Source organism: Heterodontus francisci, unplaced genomic scaffold, assembly GCF_036365525.1.
Source record: "Heterodontus francisci isolate sHetFra1 unplaced genomic scaffold, sHetFra1.hap1 HAP1_SCAFFOLD_421, whole genome shotgun sequence".
NCBI lineage: Eukaryota > Metazoa > Chordata > Chondrichthyes > Heterodontiformes > Heterodontidae > Heterodontus > Heterodontus francisci.
In genome coordinates this window covers 100,849-113,638 of record NW_027140402.1, presented here as the reverse complement: position 1 = coordinate 113,638, position 12,790 = coordinate 100,849, and the positions used below count along the sequence as shown (strand labels likewise).

The window sequence follows — 12,790 nt, the reverse complement described above, 5'->3', positions numbered from 1 at the left end:
TCCATCTCCATCTACAAAGTGATGAAGCAGGTTCACCCTGAGATCGGCATCTCCTCCAAGGCCATGAGCATCATGAACTCGTTTGTGAACGATATTTTCGGGCGCATCGCGGGTAAGGCTTCCCGCCTGGCCCATTACAACAAGCGCAGCACTATCAGCTCCCGGGAGATCCAGACCGCCGTGCGCCTGCTGCTGCCTGTGGCGCTGGCCAAGCATGCCGTGTCGGAAGGGACAAAGGCGGTGACCAATTACACCAGCTCCAAGTAAAACAGCACAATGGACTGAATAACATCCCAAACACAACGGCTCTTTTATTGAGCCACCCACAATCTGTCTGAAAAAGCTGCATCCGAACATCACCATTAAATCACTTATAGACAATGTATAATATAATAAGGATCCTACTGCTGTGTTTGCTGTCCCATCAGCCTTACAAGAACCCATAATCAGCTCACCCATCTTCACTTTTTTGCTTAAAGCTGTTATTGTACTGTTTTTTATTTCACAGCTGCTTTGAGTGGTAAGGGTTCGACCTTAATCCCTTAATGATTTTATGAACAGCAACTCTCCGCAGTGCAACAGCCTGGGATGGGATTATTACAGAGCAGGTTAAGGGCAGTTCCAGAACTCGTTCCAGCTCCCTCTTTTCACAGAAGGACACTGAGCTCTGATTGAAAACGTAACTGAGTGTTTCACTTCAGGCCAATGCAATGAACAGGGATTTATTCCCACCAGGGACAGTTTGAAAGCGATTGTAGAATAAGCCACAATTTAAACAACATTTTACAAGTTGAATAAAACAAAATACAGAGAAGGGATTTTAAATCTTTGACGAAGAATGACATTTATTTTAATCCGCTCCTTTCCGGCAATGAAATTGGTGGACTTTTTGAAATTGAACAATTCTCTGCTTCGGATGTCGTGGCGGGGAAATCTCGCCCTCTTCTGTTTGTCAGTGACCTGATTGGTGAAGAATGTAGGCAAATGAAGTTAATTAGGTACCGACCAATGAGGAGAATTCTCAGTCTATATGTAAAGTAAATGCTGCGGAAATTATCTATTCTTTGTGAAAGCATTTGTGATATTGTGAAATTGTCTGGAAGAGGAAAGACCGGCGGGAAAGCTCTGGCCAAGGCAAGTCTCGCTCATCCCGGGCTGGACTGTAGTTCCCGGTGGGCCGTGTTCACAGGCTCCTGAGAAAGGGCAACTATGCTGAGCGTGTGGGTGCCGGAGCCCCGGTCTATCTGGCTGCTGTGCTCGCATATCTGACCGCTGAAATCCACGAGCTGGCCGGTAACGCGGCCCGGGGCAACAAGAGGACCCGCATCATACCCAGACACCTGCAGCTGGCCGTCCGCAACGACAAGGAGCTCAACAAGCTGCTGGGAGGAGTGACCATCGCTCAGGACGGGGTGCTGCCGAATATCCAGGCCGTGCTGCTGCCCAAGAAAAGCAGCGCTCAGAGCTCCCGGAAAAAGTAAAGTGGCCAAAATGTCATCCAATAACCCAAAGGCTCTTTTCAGAGCTACCCACAGTCTCTGTGAAAGGGCTGATTATTGTCTACTTCCAGCATGTCAGTAACAGAACAGAATAGGAACAACTTAAAATGTTCAAGTAACTATTTCAGTGGCTTCTCACTGTCCCCCTGAAGCCTGTGTGAAGGGGAATTACCAATAGCCTGTAATTTATCACTTACACACCGAGTTTGAGTTATTGGTCCCTTAAGGATTGCTGAATGGAGTCGTTTCCCATGGAGTGGGAAATAAATGACAGATTAAAGCTGTGCATAAAATAGCACCAGGAATTTGTGGCGATAAAAGCAGAATAAAAAAGGGTCAAGGATACGGGAAAATATTTTACCAACAACTTTAAATCGATTTTCCAGCAATCGCTTCTTTCCGATACTAAAATTGGCGCCTTTTTCGAATTCAAACTTTGTTAGGACGACAATTTAAGCCAATGAATTGCTGTATTTTCTAATTCGAGGCTCTGCGATTGGTTAAGACATGCGAATGGGAAGAGGGTGACCAATCAGAAGTGAGCGTGGGCTCAAACTGCGGGAATTCCAGGTTCCTGAATGATTGAGCTGAAACTGATCATTTTCGCAAACCCTGTCAGTTTCAGTGCAGGAAACACCGTCTCGGGAGAAATAACATCACAAGTGGGTGTGGTTCCAGTGACCGCTTCAACGGCTGCTGCAAAACTCCTGGATCCCTCATTGCAGCGAAATAATTTTGAAATTCTGTGAAAACAATGAGTGATTCTGGAGGAGTGATGTGGCTTTTCACTGAGGGCATGTGTCGACTGGGGAAATAACTTACTGTAGAGCTTCAGGCACTGTTTACACAGCCCGATTAGAAAATCAAATCCACTGTACATCCTTGCTGCAAATAAAATGTCAAGCTCAGGGATTCCAATTTTCTACCCGAATACAGCACAGATTTATTCCAGACAGTTCTAAACAGCCGATCCGATCTCCCGTTGCCAGGTCACTGCTCTCTCTGTGAGGCGGTGGGTGGCTCTGAGAAGAGCTTTGTTGTGTGGTTGCAGGAAAGGGTCGAGTTGTTCAACCGCCGAATCCGTCGAGTGCAGCTCTGCCATTTCAGAGCGGACACCACATCCATACCAGTGACTGTCTTGCGCTTGGTGTGCTCAGTGTAGGTGACCACATCCCTGATCACATTCTCCAGGAAAACCTTCAACACCCCGCGAGTCTCCTCATAGATCAAACCCGAGATCCGCTTGACCCCGCCACAGCGAGCCAGGCGGCGAATTGCTGGTTTGGTGTTGCCCTGGATATTATCACGATGCTGTTTGTGGTGCCACTTTGCTCCGCCTTTGCCCAGTCCTTTGCCTCCTTTACCGCTGCCTGACATTTTTTTATTTCCCAAATATACTTTATTCATAAAAATCTGTCAGAATTACATTCCAAAACAGTTTATAACAGTCAAAAAATACCAGCAGTGCGAAGGTGATCAGTTTCCTTCGATTCAATTTTGTGTTGCCTCACAACCCTTCCATTTCATTGTCATGCCATATACATTTTTACACTTACAGCACATAACATTTTCCTGATACGGGTCGACGGGTTTCCCATGGATCCAGCCCCTCAGTCCAGCTTGGTGGGGGGACCTTACTCTGTGGTCTTTCCCCATTGAGCCTTTCCTGTGGCTGCCCCAAGCTTTAGTGCGTCCCTCAGCACGTAGTCCTAGACCTTGCAATGTGCCAGTCTGCAACTTTCGGTCGTGGACAACTCTTTGCGCTGGAAGATCAGCACGTTTCGGGCAGACCAAAGGCCGTCTTTCACCGAATTGATAGACCTCCAGCAGCAGTTGATGTTTATCTCGGTGTGTGTCCCTGGAAACAGCCCGAAGAGCACAGACTCCTGTGTTACAGAGCTGCTTGGGATGAACCTCGACAAAAACCACTGCATCTCTTTCCACACATGCTTTGCAAAGACACATTCCAGGAGGAGGTGCGAAATCGTCTCTTCCCCACCACAGCCACCGCGGGGGCATTGTGCAGAGGGGGCGAGAATTCGGGCGTGCATGAAGGATCTGATGGGGAGGGCCCTTCTCACCACCAGCCCAGCTACGTCTTGGTGCTTGGTTGAAAGTTCTGGTGATGAGGTATTCCACCAAATGACTTTGACGGTCTGCTCGGTGAACCGTCCGACAGGATCCACCGTCTGCTTTTCCCGAAGGGCCTTGAGGACATTCCGTGCAGTCCACTGCCTGATGGACCGGTCGTCAAAGGTGTTTTCCCGCAGAAACTGCTCCACGAAGGATAGGTGGTACGGCACGGTCCAGCTGCATGGAGTGTTCCGCGGCAATGTGACCAGGCCCATCCTTCGCAACACCGGGGACAGATAGAACCTCAGCATGTAGTGACACTTGGAGTTTGCGTACTGCAGATCTACACACAGCTTGAAGCAACCACACACGAAGGTGGTCTTCAGGATGAGGGCCACGTTGGGAAAATTTTCGCCGCCCTTGTCCAGAGATTTGAACATCGTGTCCCTCCGGACCCGGTCCATTTTAGATCCCCAGATGAAGCGGAAAATGGCTCGGGTGACTACCACAGCACAGGAGTGGGGTATGGGCCAGACCTGCGCCACGTAGAGCAACACAGGGCGGCAACACAGGGCGACACAGTGGCGCTGCGGTTAGCACCGCAGCCGCATAGCTCCAGCAACCCTGTTTCAATTCTGGGTACTGCTTATGTGCAGTTTGCAAGTTCTCCCGATGTCTGCGTGGCTTTCCTCCTGGTTCTCCAGTTTCCTCCCACGTGCCAAAGACTGGCAGGTTGATAGGTAAATTGGCCATTATAAATTGCCCCTAGTGTCGGTAGGTGGGAGGGAAATATAGCGACAGGTGGGGATGTGGTAGGAATATGGAATTAGTGTAGGATTAGTATAAAATGGGTGGTTGATGGTCGCCACAGACTCGGTGGGCCAAAGCGCCTGTTTCAGTGCTGTATCACTAAACTAAAACTAGACAACTTGATCGCCTCGCACCTGATGACCAGGTTCTCACCCACAATGGAGAGAGATCGCTGCTCCCACATGCTCAACTTTTGTTGTACCTTGGCTACTCGCTCCTCCCAGGTTTTGGTGTACGCCATATCCCCAGCACCTTCAGGTAATCTGACCTGACGGTGAAGGGGGAAAGGATCTGTCAGCCCAGTTCCCAAAGAACATGGCCTTGCTCTTGCCGTGGTTACCTTTGGCTCCCGGGACCTGTTCGTACTGGTCACAGATGCTCATCAGTCTGCGCACGGACAGCGGATCCGAGCTTCTGCCTGACATGATAATTCTTCAATCAGGTCACTGCTGGATATGAGAAACAGAATCCTTCAGGCTCCTTTTTATTGCGGCTGCCAGGACCTGTCTGAGAAGTGCAGTGAGGGGAGGAGACAGAGTGAAGATTAAACAGAGAGCGGGAGGGAAGGAGACACCCAGGTGACTTACAGAGAGAGAACGGCCCCTCTCTTTCAGCTCCACCTCCAGTTTCCTCCGGGCTGCCAAATTCATACCCTTTATTAACAGTAGAACCGAAACCCAGCTCTCCACACAAACCCTTCCAGACTCGACCTTCATAGTCAAAGCTTTCCAGAAAGCCGGAGCTTTTAAATATAATCCCACGACAATTAACACTCAGTAATATTCCCACCGAAACACAGTCCATTCTACAACAAGGAACCTCTTCAGTAACATCACCATTTCCACACACATCCACTTCCAGCAGTTTACAAATACCTTATTGCAGCTGTTTGGGGAATCTCCTGTGGAAAGGTTGGAGTTGGAAAGCGGCCTTCACCCAGCAGTGTTATCGTCTCACACTGAATCTGCCAGACATCCTTTTCTCTTTATTGTGAGAGAGAAAGCGTGGATTTAGGAAACGTTCATTTGAAATGATCTCTATTGAGAACGAGCCCGGCCGTGGGACAGGTATTACAGTGCAAAGAGCTGTCCATGACCGAATGTTGCAGACTGGCACATTGCAACGTCCAAGACTATGTGCTGGACGCATTAAAGTTTGGGGAAGCCAACATGGAGTCTCAACGGGGAAAGGCTGCAGTCTAAGACAAGGTTTGTCAGCCAAGAGCGACGTCTCAACTCATTCCATTTTCGCTGCCTCCGGAGAATCCTTTGCATCATGTGGCAGGACTGTATCTCCATTGCAGAAGTCCTCAAGAAGGCCAACATCCCCAGCATATACACCCGACTGAGCCAACGGCGCTTGAGATGGATTGGCCATGTGAGCAGCATGGAAGATGGCAGGATCCTCAAGGACACATTGTGCAATGAGCTCGTCACTGGAATCAGACCCACCGGCCGTCCATGTCTCTGCTTTAAAGACGTCTGCAAACGCGACATGAAGTCCTGTGACATTGACCACAAGTCGTGGGAATCAGTTACCAGTGTTCGCCTGAGCTGAGGACAGCCATAAAGGCGGGGCTAAAGTTTGGTGAGTTGAAGAGACTGAGCTGTTGGCAGGAAAAAAGACAGAAGCGCAAGCAGAGAGCCAAGTGAGTAACAGCCACGACAACCAATTTTATCTGCAGCACCTGTGGAAGAGTCTGTCACTCTAGAATTGGCCTTTAAATCCACTCCAGATGCTGTTTCACAAACCACTGACCACCTCCAGGTGCCTACCGATTGTCTCAAGAGACAAGGAGGCCAAAGAAGGCCATTGTGCAGTGAGGGACTGGAACTCGTGTAAAACCCCTTGGGCTGTTTGCACCAGAGAATGTTTGATGTATAATGTAATTACTGCAAATAAAACCTGTGCAGACAGATATAGTGAGATGCCTCATGTGCTGTAGTGAAAGACATTGATCTGCATTGCATCTTATGTAATATCAATTTAAGCCTGCTTTGCAATGTACTTCCACATATTCTATGAATAAAATACATTTTGTGCAAAGGAAAGTAGCTTTCCTGTCAACACACACCTTGTCTCAGGGCACAGCTCTAAGCACAACTTTTCTGTGATCTTGTCACAACCAACGTCACGCTTTTTCTTCCAACACCCGTACTTTACAGTCTGTCAATCTAAAATCAAAATACCTTGTGCTTATTTATCCTTTCATTTCATTTCTCCTCTATTCTTCTCAATCACTCCCTGTAACAGTCCTATTAAGATCAAGGTTGAATGTAAATAGTGTCTCAACTCACCTGACACTGTTATTACCCTTCTCTTCTCCGGTCTCATTCAATGTGAAAGTTTTATTCACCAGTCTGTTGCTGTTTTACACTCTTGCCACACCATCTGGTATTGCATCTATCTGAATTCTGTGCTTTCATGGCCTTATATTTCTTTTCCACTTCTGGGTAATTTGTTTTCTTCAGTTTCATTCAACCAGGCTGGACCACAAGGAAGTTTAGAACCTTTGCCTTGGACGGGACCACGTTGATCCATGACATTCAGAATCATCTCCTTGAAATAACTCCATAGCAGAACGACAGTAACAACACAGCATCTGCTTCAAACACTCCTCCGCATTTTATCTGTTCTGACTGTCAACATCTCCAGCTCTTTTGTTTAAGTGGAACCCATCTGGTTTGTACAGGCTCCTTCTATTCTGAAAGCTGTAGCACTGGTTCAGGGAATGAAGCCCTTTTTGTCAACACTAAAGGCTCAGCCATGCTTGATTTGCCTCCTTCCCCTCTGTCTCTCTTAACAATCAAATGGCATGCGTAGTATTTCAGAAAATACTCGAATGGAGGGAGTGCTGGGGACTCCAGGCCAATCCTGGAGGGATGGGGAAAACATCTTGCGAAATTTCCTGGAGAGCAATGTGATATGACAGGTCTCCAGGGAGAGACCAAGGAGAGGATGTGTTCGTTGAATGGAAACATGGCAAAAAGAGTTGGGGATTCAGGAACACAATCCTCTCTGATGGGATACAGCCTCCCCTCTGCTATTTCTCTTTGCAAGACATTTTTCCAGTTTAAATTTAATTAAAAGGAGGGTTAATTGCTCTCAGGGTGGGTGGGGGGAGAGGAGCCTCATTGGTCCTGGGTGGGACAGGGAAAATGGAAAGAGAGAACCAGGATTCCGATCACTCTCCTGTGGTGGCTGCTGGAAAGCGTCTGTGGATCAGATGATGCCAGGGGACCGTGGAGAGGGAAAGGGGATTGGAAATGGTGTGGGGTCATAGAGCGAGGAGGTGGAGAGGAAACGTTCCTGGTGTCACAGCCAACCCTCTACCCAAACCACACACCCACATCCCCTGTCCCAGCATGAGAATGGCCAATTCCTGGAGGCGGAGGATGGCGATTCCCATTGCATTATTTTCTAATGTTCAGCGTATTATCCTGATAAAATCGCCAGTATTGAAGGAGGCCATTCTGTACTTATTCTCAGGTCATTGAGGGGTCATCTCTCCCCTTTCAGCTCCTGGCTGCAGATATGTTTGCTGTGAAATTTGAATAAAATGCGGTGGAAGTTTGAAGCTCTTTCGGTTTCTGTCCCGTTGCAGTCACAGGAACATCAAAATGGGGGTAGGCCATTTTTTTTTAGAACATTACAGCGCAGTACAGGCCCTTCGGCCCTCGATGTTGCGCCGACCTGTGAAACCATCTGACCTACACTATTCCATTTTCATCCATATGTCTATCCAATGACCACTTAAATGCCCTTAAAGTTGGCGAATATACTACTGCTGCAGGCAGGACGTTCCACGCCCTTACTACTCTCTGAGTAAAGAAACTACCTCTCACATCTGTCCGATATCTATCACCCCTCAACTTGAAGCTATGTCCCATCGTGTTTGCCATCACCATCCGAGGAAAAAGACGCACACTATCCACCCTATCTAACCCTCTGATTATCTTATATGTCTCTATTAAGTCACCTCTCCTCCTCCTTCTCTCCAACGAAAACAACCTCAAGTCCCTCAGCCTTTCCTCGTAAGACCTTCCCTCCATACCAGGCAACATCCTAGTAAATCTCCTCTGCACCCTTTCCATAGCTTCCACATCCTTCCGATAATGCGGTGACCAGAAATGCATGCAATTCTCCAGGTGCGGTCTCTCCGGAGTTTTGTGCAGCTGCAGCATGACCTCGTGGCTCCGAAACTCGATCCCCCTACTAATAAAAGCTAACACACCATAAGCCTTCTTAACAGCCCTATTAACCTGGGTAGCAACTTTCAGGGATTTATGCACCTGGACACCAAGATCTCTCTGTTCATCTACACTACCAAGAATCTTCCCATTAGCCCAGTACTCTGCATTCCTGTTACTCCTTCCAAAGTGAATCACCTCACACTTTTCCGCATTAAACTCCATTTGCCATCTCTCAGCCCAGCTCTGCAGCCTATCTATGTCCCTCTGTACCCTACAACATCCTTCGGCACTATCCACAACTCCACCGACCTTAGTGTCATCTGCAAATTTACTAACCCACCCTTCCACACCCTCTTCCAGGTCATTTATAAAAATGACAAAACAGATTCTTGCGGTACACCACTAGTAACTAAACTCCAGGATGAACATTTGCCATCAACCACCACCCTCTGTCTTCTTTCAGCTAGCCAATTTCTGATCCAAAGCTCTAAATCACCTTCAACCCCATACTTCCGTATTTTCTGCAATAGCCTACCATGGGGAACCTTATCAAACGCCTTACTGAAATCCATATACACCACATCCACTGCTTTACCCTCATCCACCTGTTTGGTCACCTTCTCGAAAAACTCAACAAGGTTTGTGAGGCACGACCTACCCTTCACAAAACCGTGCGGACTATCTCGAATGAACTTATTCTTTTCAAGATGATTATAAATCCTGTCTCTTATAACCTTTTCCAACTTTTTACCCACAACCGAAGTAAGGCTCACAGGTCTATAATTACCAGGGCTGTCTCTACTCCCCTTCTTGAACAAGGGGCCAACATTTGCTATCCTCCAGTCTTCCGGCACTATTCCTGTCGACAATGAAGACATAAAGATCAAGGACAAAGGCTCTGCAATCTCCTCCCTAGCTTCCCAGAGAATCCTAGGATAAATCCCATCTGGCCCAGGGGACTTATCTATTTTCACACTTTCCAATATTGATAACACCTCCTCCTTGTGAATCTCAATCCCATCTAGTCTAGTAGCCTGAATCTCAGTATTCTCCTCAACAAGATTTTCTTTCTCTACTGTAAATACTGACGCAAAATATTCACTTAACACTTCCCCTATCTCCTCTGATTCCACACACAACTTTCCACTACAATCCTTGTTTGGCCCTAATCTAACTCGAGTCATTGTTTTATTCCTGATATACCTATGGAAAGCCTTAGGGTTTTCTCTGATCCTATCCGCCAATGACTTTTCGTGTCCTCTCCTTGCTCTTCTTAGCTCTCCCTTTAGATCCTTCCTGGCTAGCTTGTAGCTCTCAAGCGCCCTAACTGAGCCTTCACGTCTCATTCCAACATAAGCCTTCTTCTTCCTCTTGACAAGCGCTTCAACTTTTTTAGTAAACCACGGCTCCCTCGCTCGACAACTACCTCCCTGCCTCACAGGTACATACGTATCAAGGTCACACAGTAGCTGCTCCTTGAATAAGCTCCACATTTCGATTGTTCCCATCCCCTGCAGTTTCCTTCCCCATCCTACGCATCCTAAATCTTGCCTAATCGCATCATAATTTCCTTTCCCCCAGCTATAATTTTTGCCCTGCGGTATATACCTGTCCCTGCCCATCGCTAAGGTAAACCTAACCGAATTGTGATCACTATCACCAAAGTGCTCACCTACATCTAAATCGAACACCTGGCCGGGTTCATTTCCCAGTACCAAATCCAATATGGCATCGCCCCTGGTTGGCCTGTCTGCATACTGTGTCAGAAAACCTTCCTGCACACACTGGACAAAAACTGTCCCATCTAAAGTACTCGAACTATAGTATTTCCAGTCGATATTTGGAATGTTAAAGTCCCCCAAAACAACTACCCTGTTACTCTCGCCCCTGTCGAGAATCATCTTCGCTATCCTTTCCTCTACATCTCTGGAACTATTCGGAGGTCTATAAAAGACTCCCAACAGGGTAACCTCACCTCTCCCGTTTCTAACCTCGGCCCATACTACCTCAGCAGACGAGTCCTCAAACGTCCTTTCTGTCGCTGTTATACTCTCCTTGATTAACAATGCCACACAGCCCCCCCTCTTTTACCCTCTTCTCTGTTCTTACTGAAACATCTAAATCCCGGAACCTGCAACATCCATTCCTGCCCCTGCTCTACCCATGCCTCCGAAATGGCCACTACATCGAGATCCCAGGTACCAACCCATGCTGCAAGCTCACCCACCTTATTCCGGATGCTCCTGGCGTTTAAGTAGATACACTTTAAACCAGGTTCTTGCTTGCCAGTGCCCTCTTGCGTCCTTGTAACCATATCCTTGACCTCACTACTCTCAATATCGTGTACACTGGCACTGCAATTTAGGTTCCCATTCCCCTGCTGAATTAGTTTAAACCACCCCGAAGAGCACTAGCAAATCTCCCCCCCAGGATATTGGTACCCCTCTGGTTCAGGTGAAGACCATCCTGTTTGTAGAGGTCCCACCTACCCCAGAAAGAGCCCCAATTATTCAGGAAACCAAAACCCTCCCTCCTGCACCATCCCTGCAGCCACGTGTTCAACTCCTCTCTCTCCCTATTCCTCGCTTCGCTATCACGTGGCACGGGCAACAACCCAGAGATAACAACTCTGTTTGTTCTCGCTCTAAGCTTCCACCCTAGCTCCCTGAATTTCTGTCTTAAATCCCCATCTCTCTTCCTACCTATGTCGTTGGTGCCTATGTGGACCACGACTTGGGGCTGCTCCCCCTCCCCATTAAGGATCCCAAAAACACGATCCGAGACATCACGAACCCTGGCACCTGGGAGGCAACATACCAACCGTGAGTCTCTCTCGTTCCCACAGAACCTCCTATCTGTTCCCCTAACTATGGAGTCCCCAATGACTAATGTTCTGCTCCTCTTCCCCCTTCCCTTCTGAGCAACAGGGACAGACTCTGTGCCAGATACCTGTACCCCATTGCTTACCCCTGGTAAGTCGTCCCCCGCAACAGTATCCAAAACGGTATACCTGTTGTTGAGGGAAACGGCCACAGGGGATCCCTGCACTGCCTGCTGGTTCCCTCTCCTTCCCCTGACGGTAACCCATCCACCTACTTCTTTTACCTGAGGCGTGACTACCTCCCCATAACTCCTCTCAATAACCCCTCCGCCTCCCGAATGATCCGAAGTTCATCCAGCTCCAGCTCCAATTCCCTAACGCGGTTCTCGAGGAGCTGGAGTTGGGTGCACTTCCCACAGATGAAATCAGCAGGGACACTCTTGGCGACCCTTACCTCCCACATTCTGCAGGAGGAACATACAACTGCCTTAACCTCCATTCCCTCTATTCTAAATTCCCAACAAATCTACTGAAAAACCAAAAACAAAAAGTCAAAACTTGTTAGGTTAGCAATCCAACGGACAGAACTTCTTAAATAAAAAGCTTACCTTATCAACACACCAGAGTCCTTTTTTTTTGGTTAGAGGAGGAGGGTGGATGGGAGACACTACACGTGTAGTGTCTCGGGTACAGCCACCACACAAATATATACTTTTTACTTACCCAGCAGTCCCCTGGTCCTCCGAAAACAAAAGGGAATTCACTTTTAAACTTACACTGAAATTGACTTCACAGCTGTAAGCCCGCTCCCGCACCTCCGTTACCATCAAAGCTGCAGCCCCTCAAGCCTGTTGCACCATTCAAGTAGATCCTGGATCAGCTGTATCTTAACTCCAGCTCTCTGCTGTGATTCAATAAACCCTCATAACCTCTCTGGATAAAAAATCACTCAATCTCAGGTTTGAAGTTGTCAATTGACCATCCGGTTTATCTACTATTAAGCGGGAGAGTTCCAGACTCACACTGTCCTTTGTGTGAAGAAGTGTTTCCTGGCAGAATTCCTGAAAGGCCCAACTCTAATTTACTGGTTCTCCCCTTTCTTGTGGAACTGCTTGTTTCCAGTTCTGACCAAAGTCCACACCGCAGAACAACAGCTGTTCCTCTGATCCTGTCATTTCAGCTTTGGATTTGAAGCCCATGTCTCTTTCCATGATGATTCTTTGTGCCCTATCTCTGTAATTGGGTTTGTTGTAAATCACTGGCAGCAGGAAGCAGAAGTAAGTGTGATCTGGGCATTGACAGGGAATGCTGCTTCTCATAGCTCTCTCATGGGGTGTGTTGGAGGGGGTGAGACTTGGGGTAGTTGAAAACCTTCATGTGTCACCAAGTTAGAA

The 12,790-nt window shown here is 47.7% G+C and overlaps 1 pseudogene; it reads right to left on the bottom strand.

Moving 5' to 3' along the window:
* Positions 1-2,566: 2,566 nt before the first annotated feature.
* On the bottom strand, positions 2,567-2,876 carry LOC137359614 (histone H4 type VIII-like; annotated as a pseudogene).
* Positions 2,877-12,790: the final 9,914 nt, after the last annotated feature.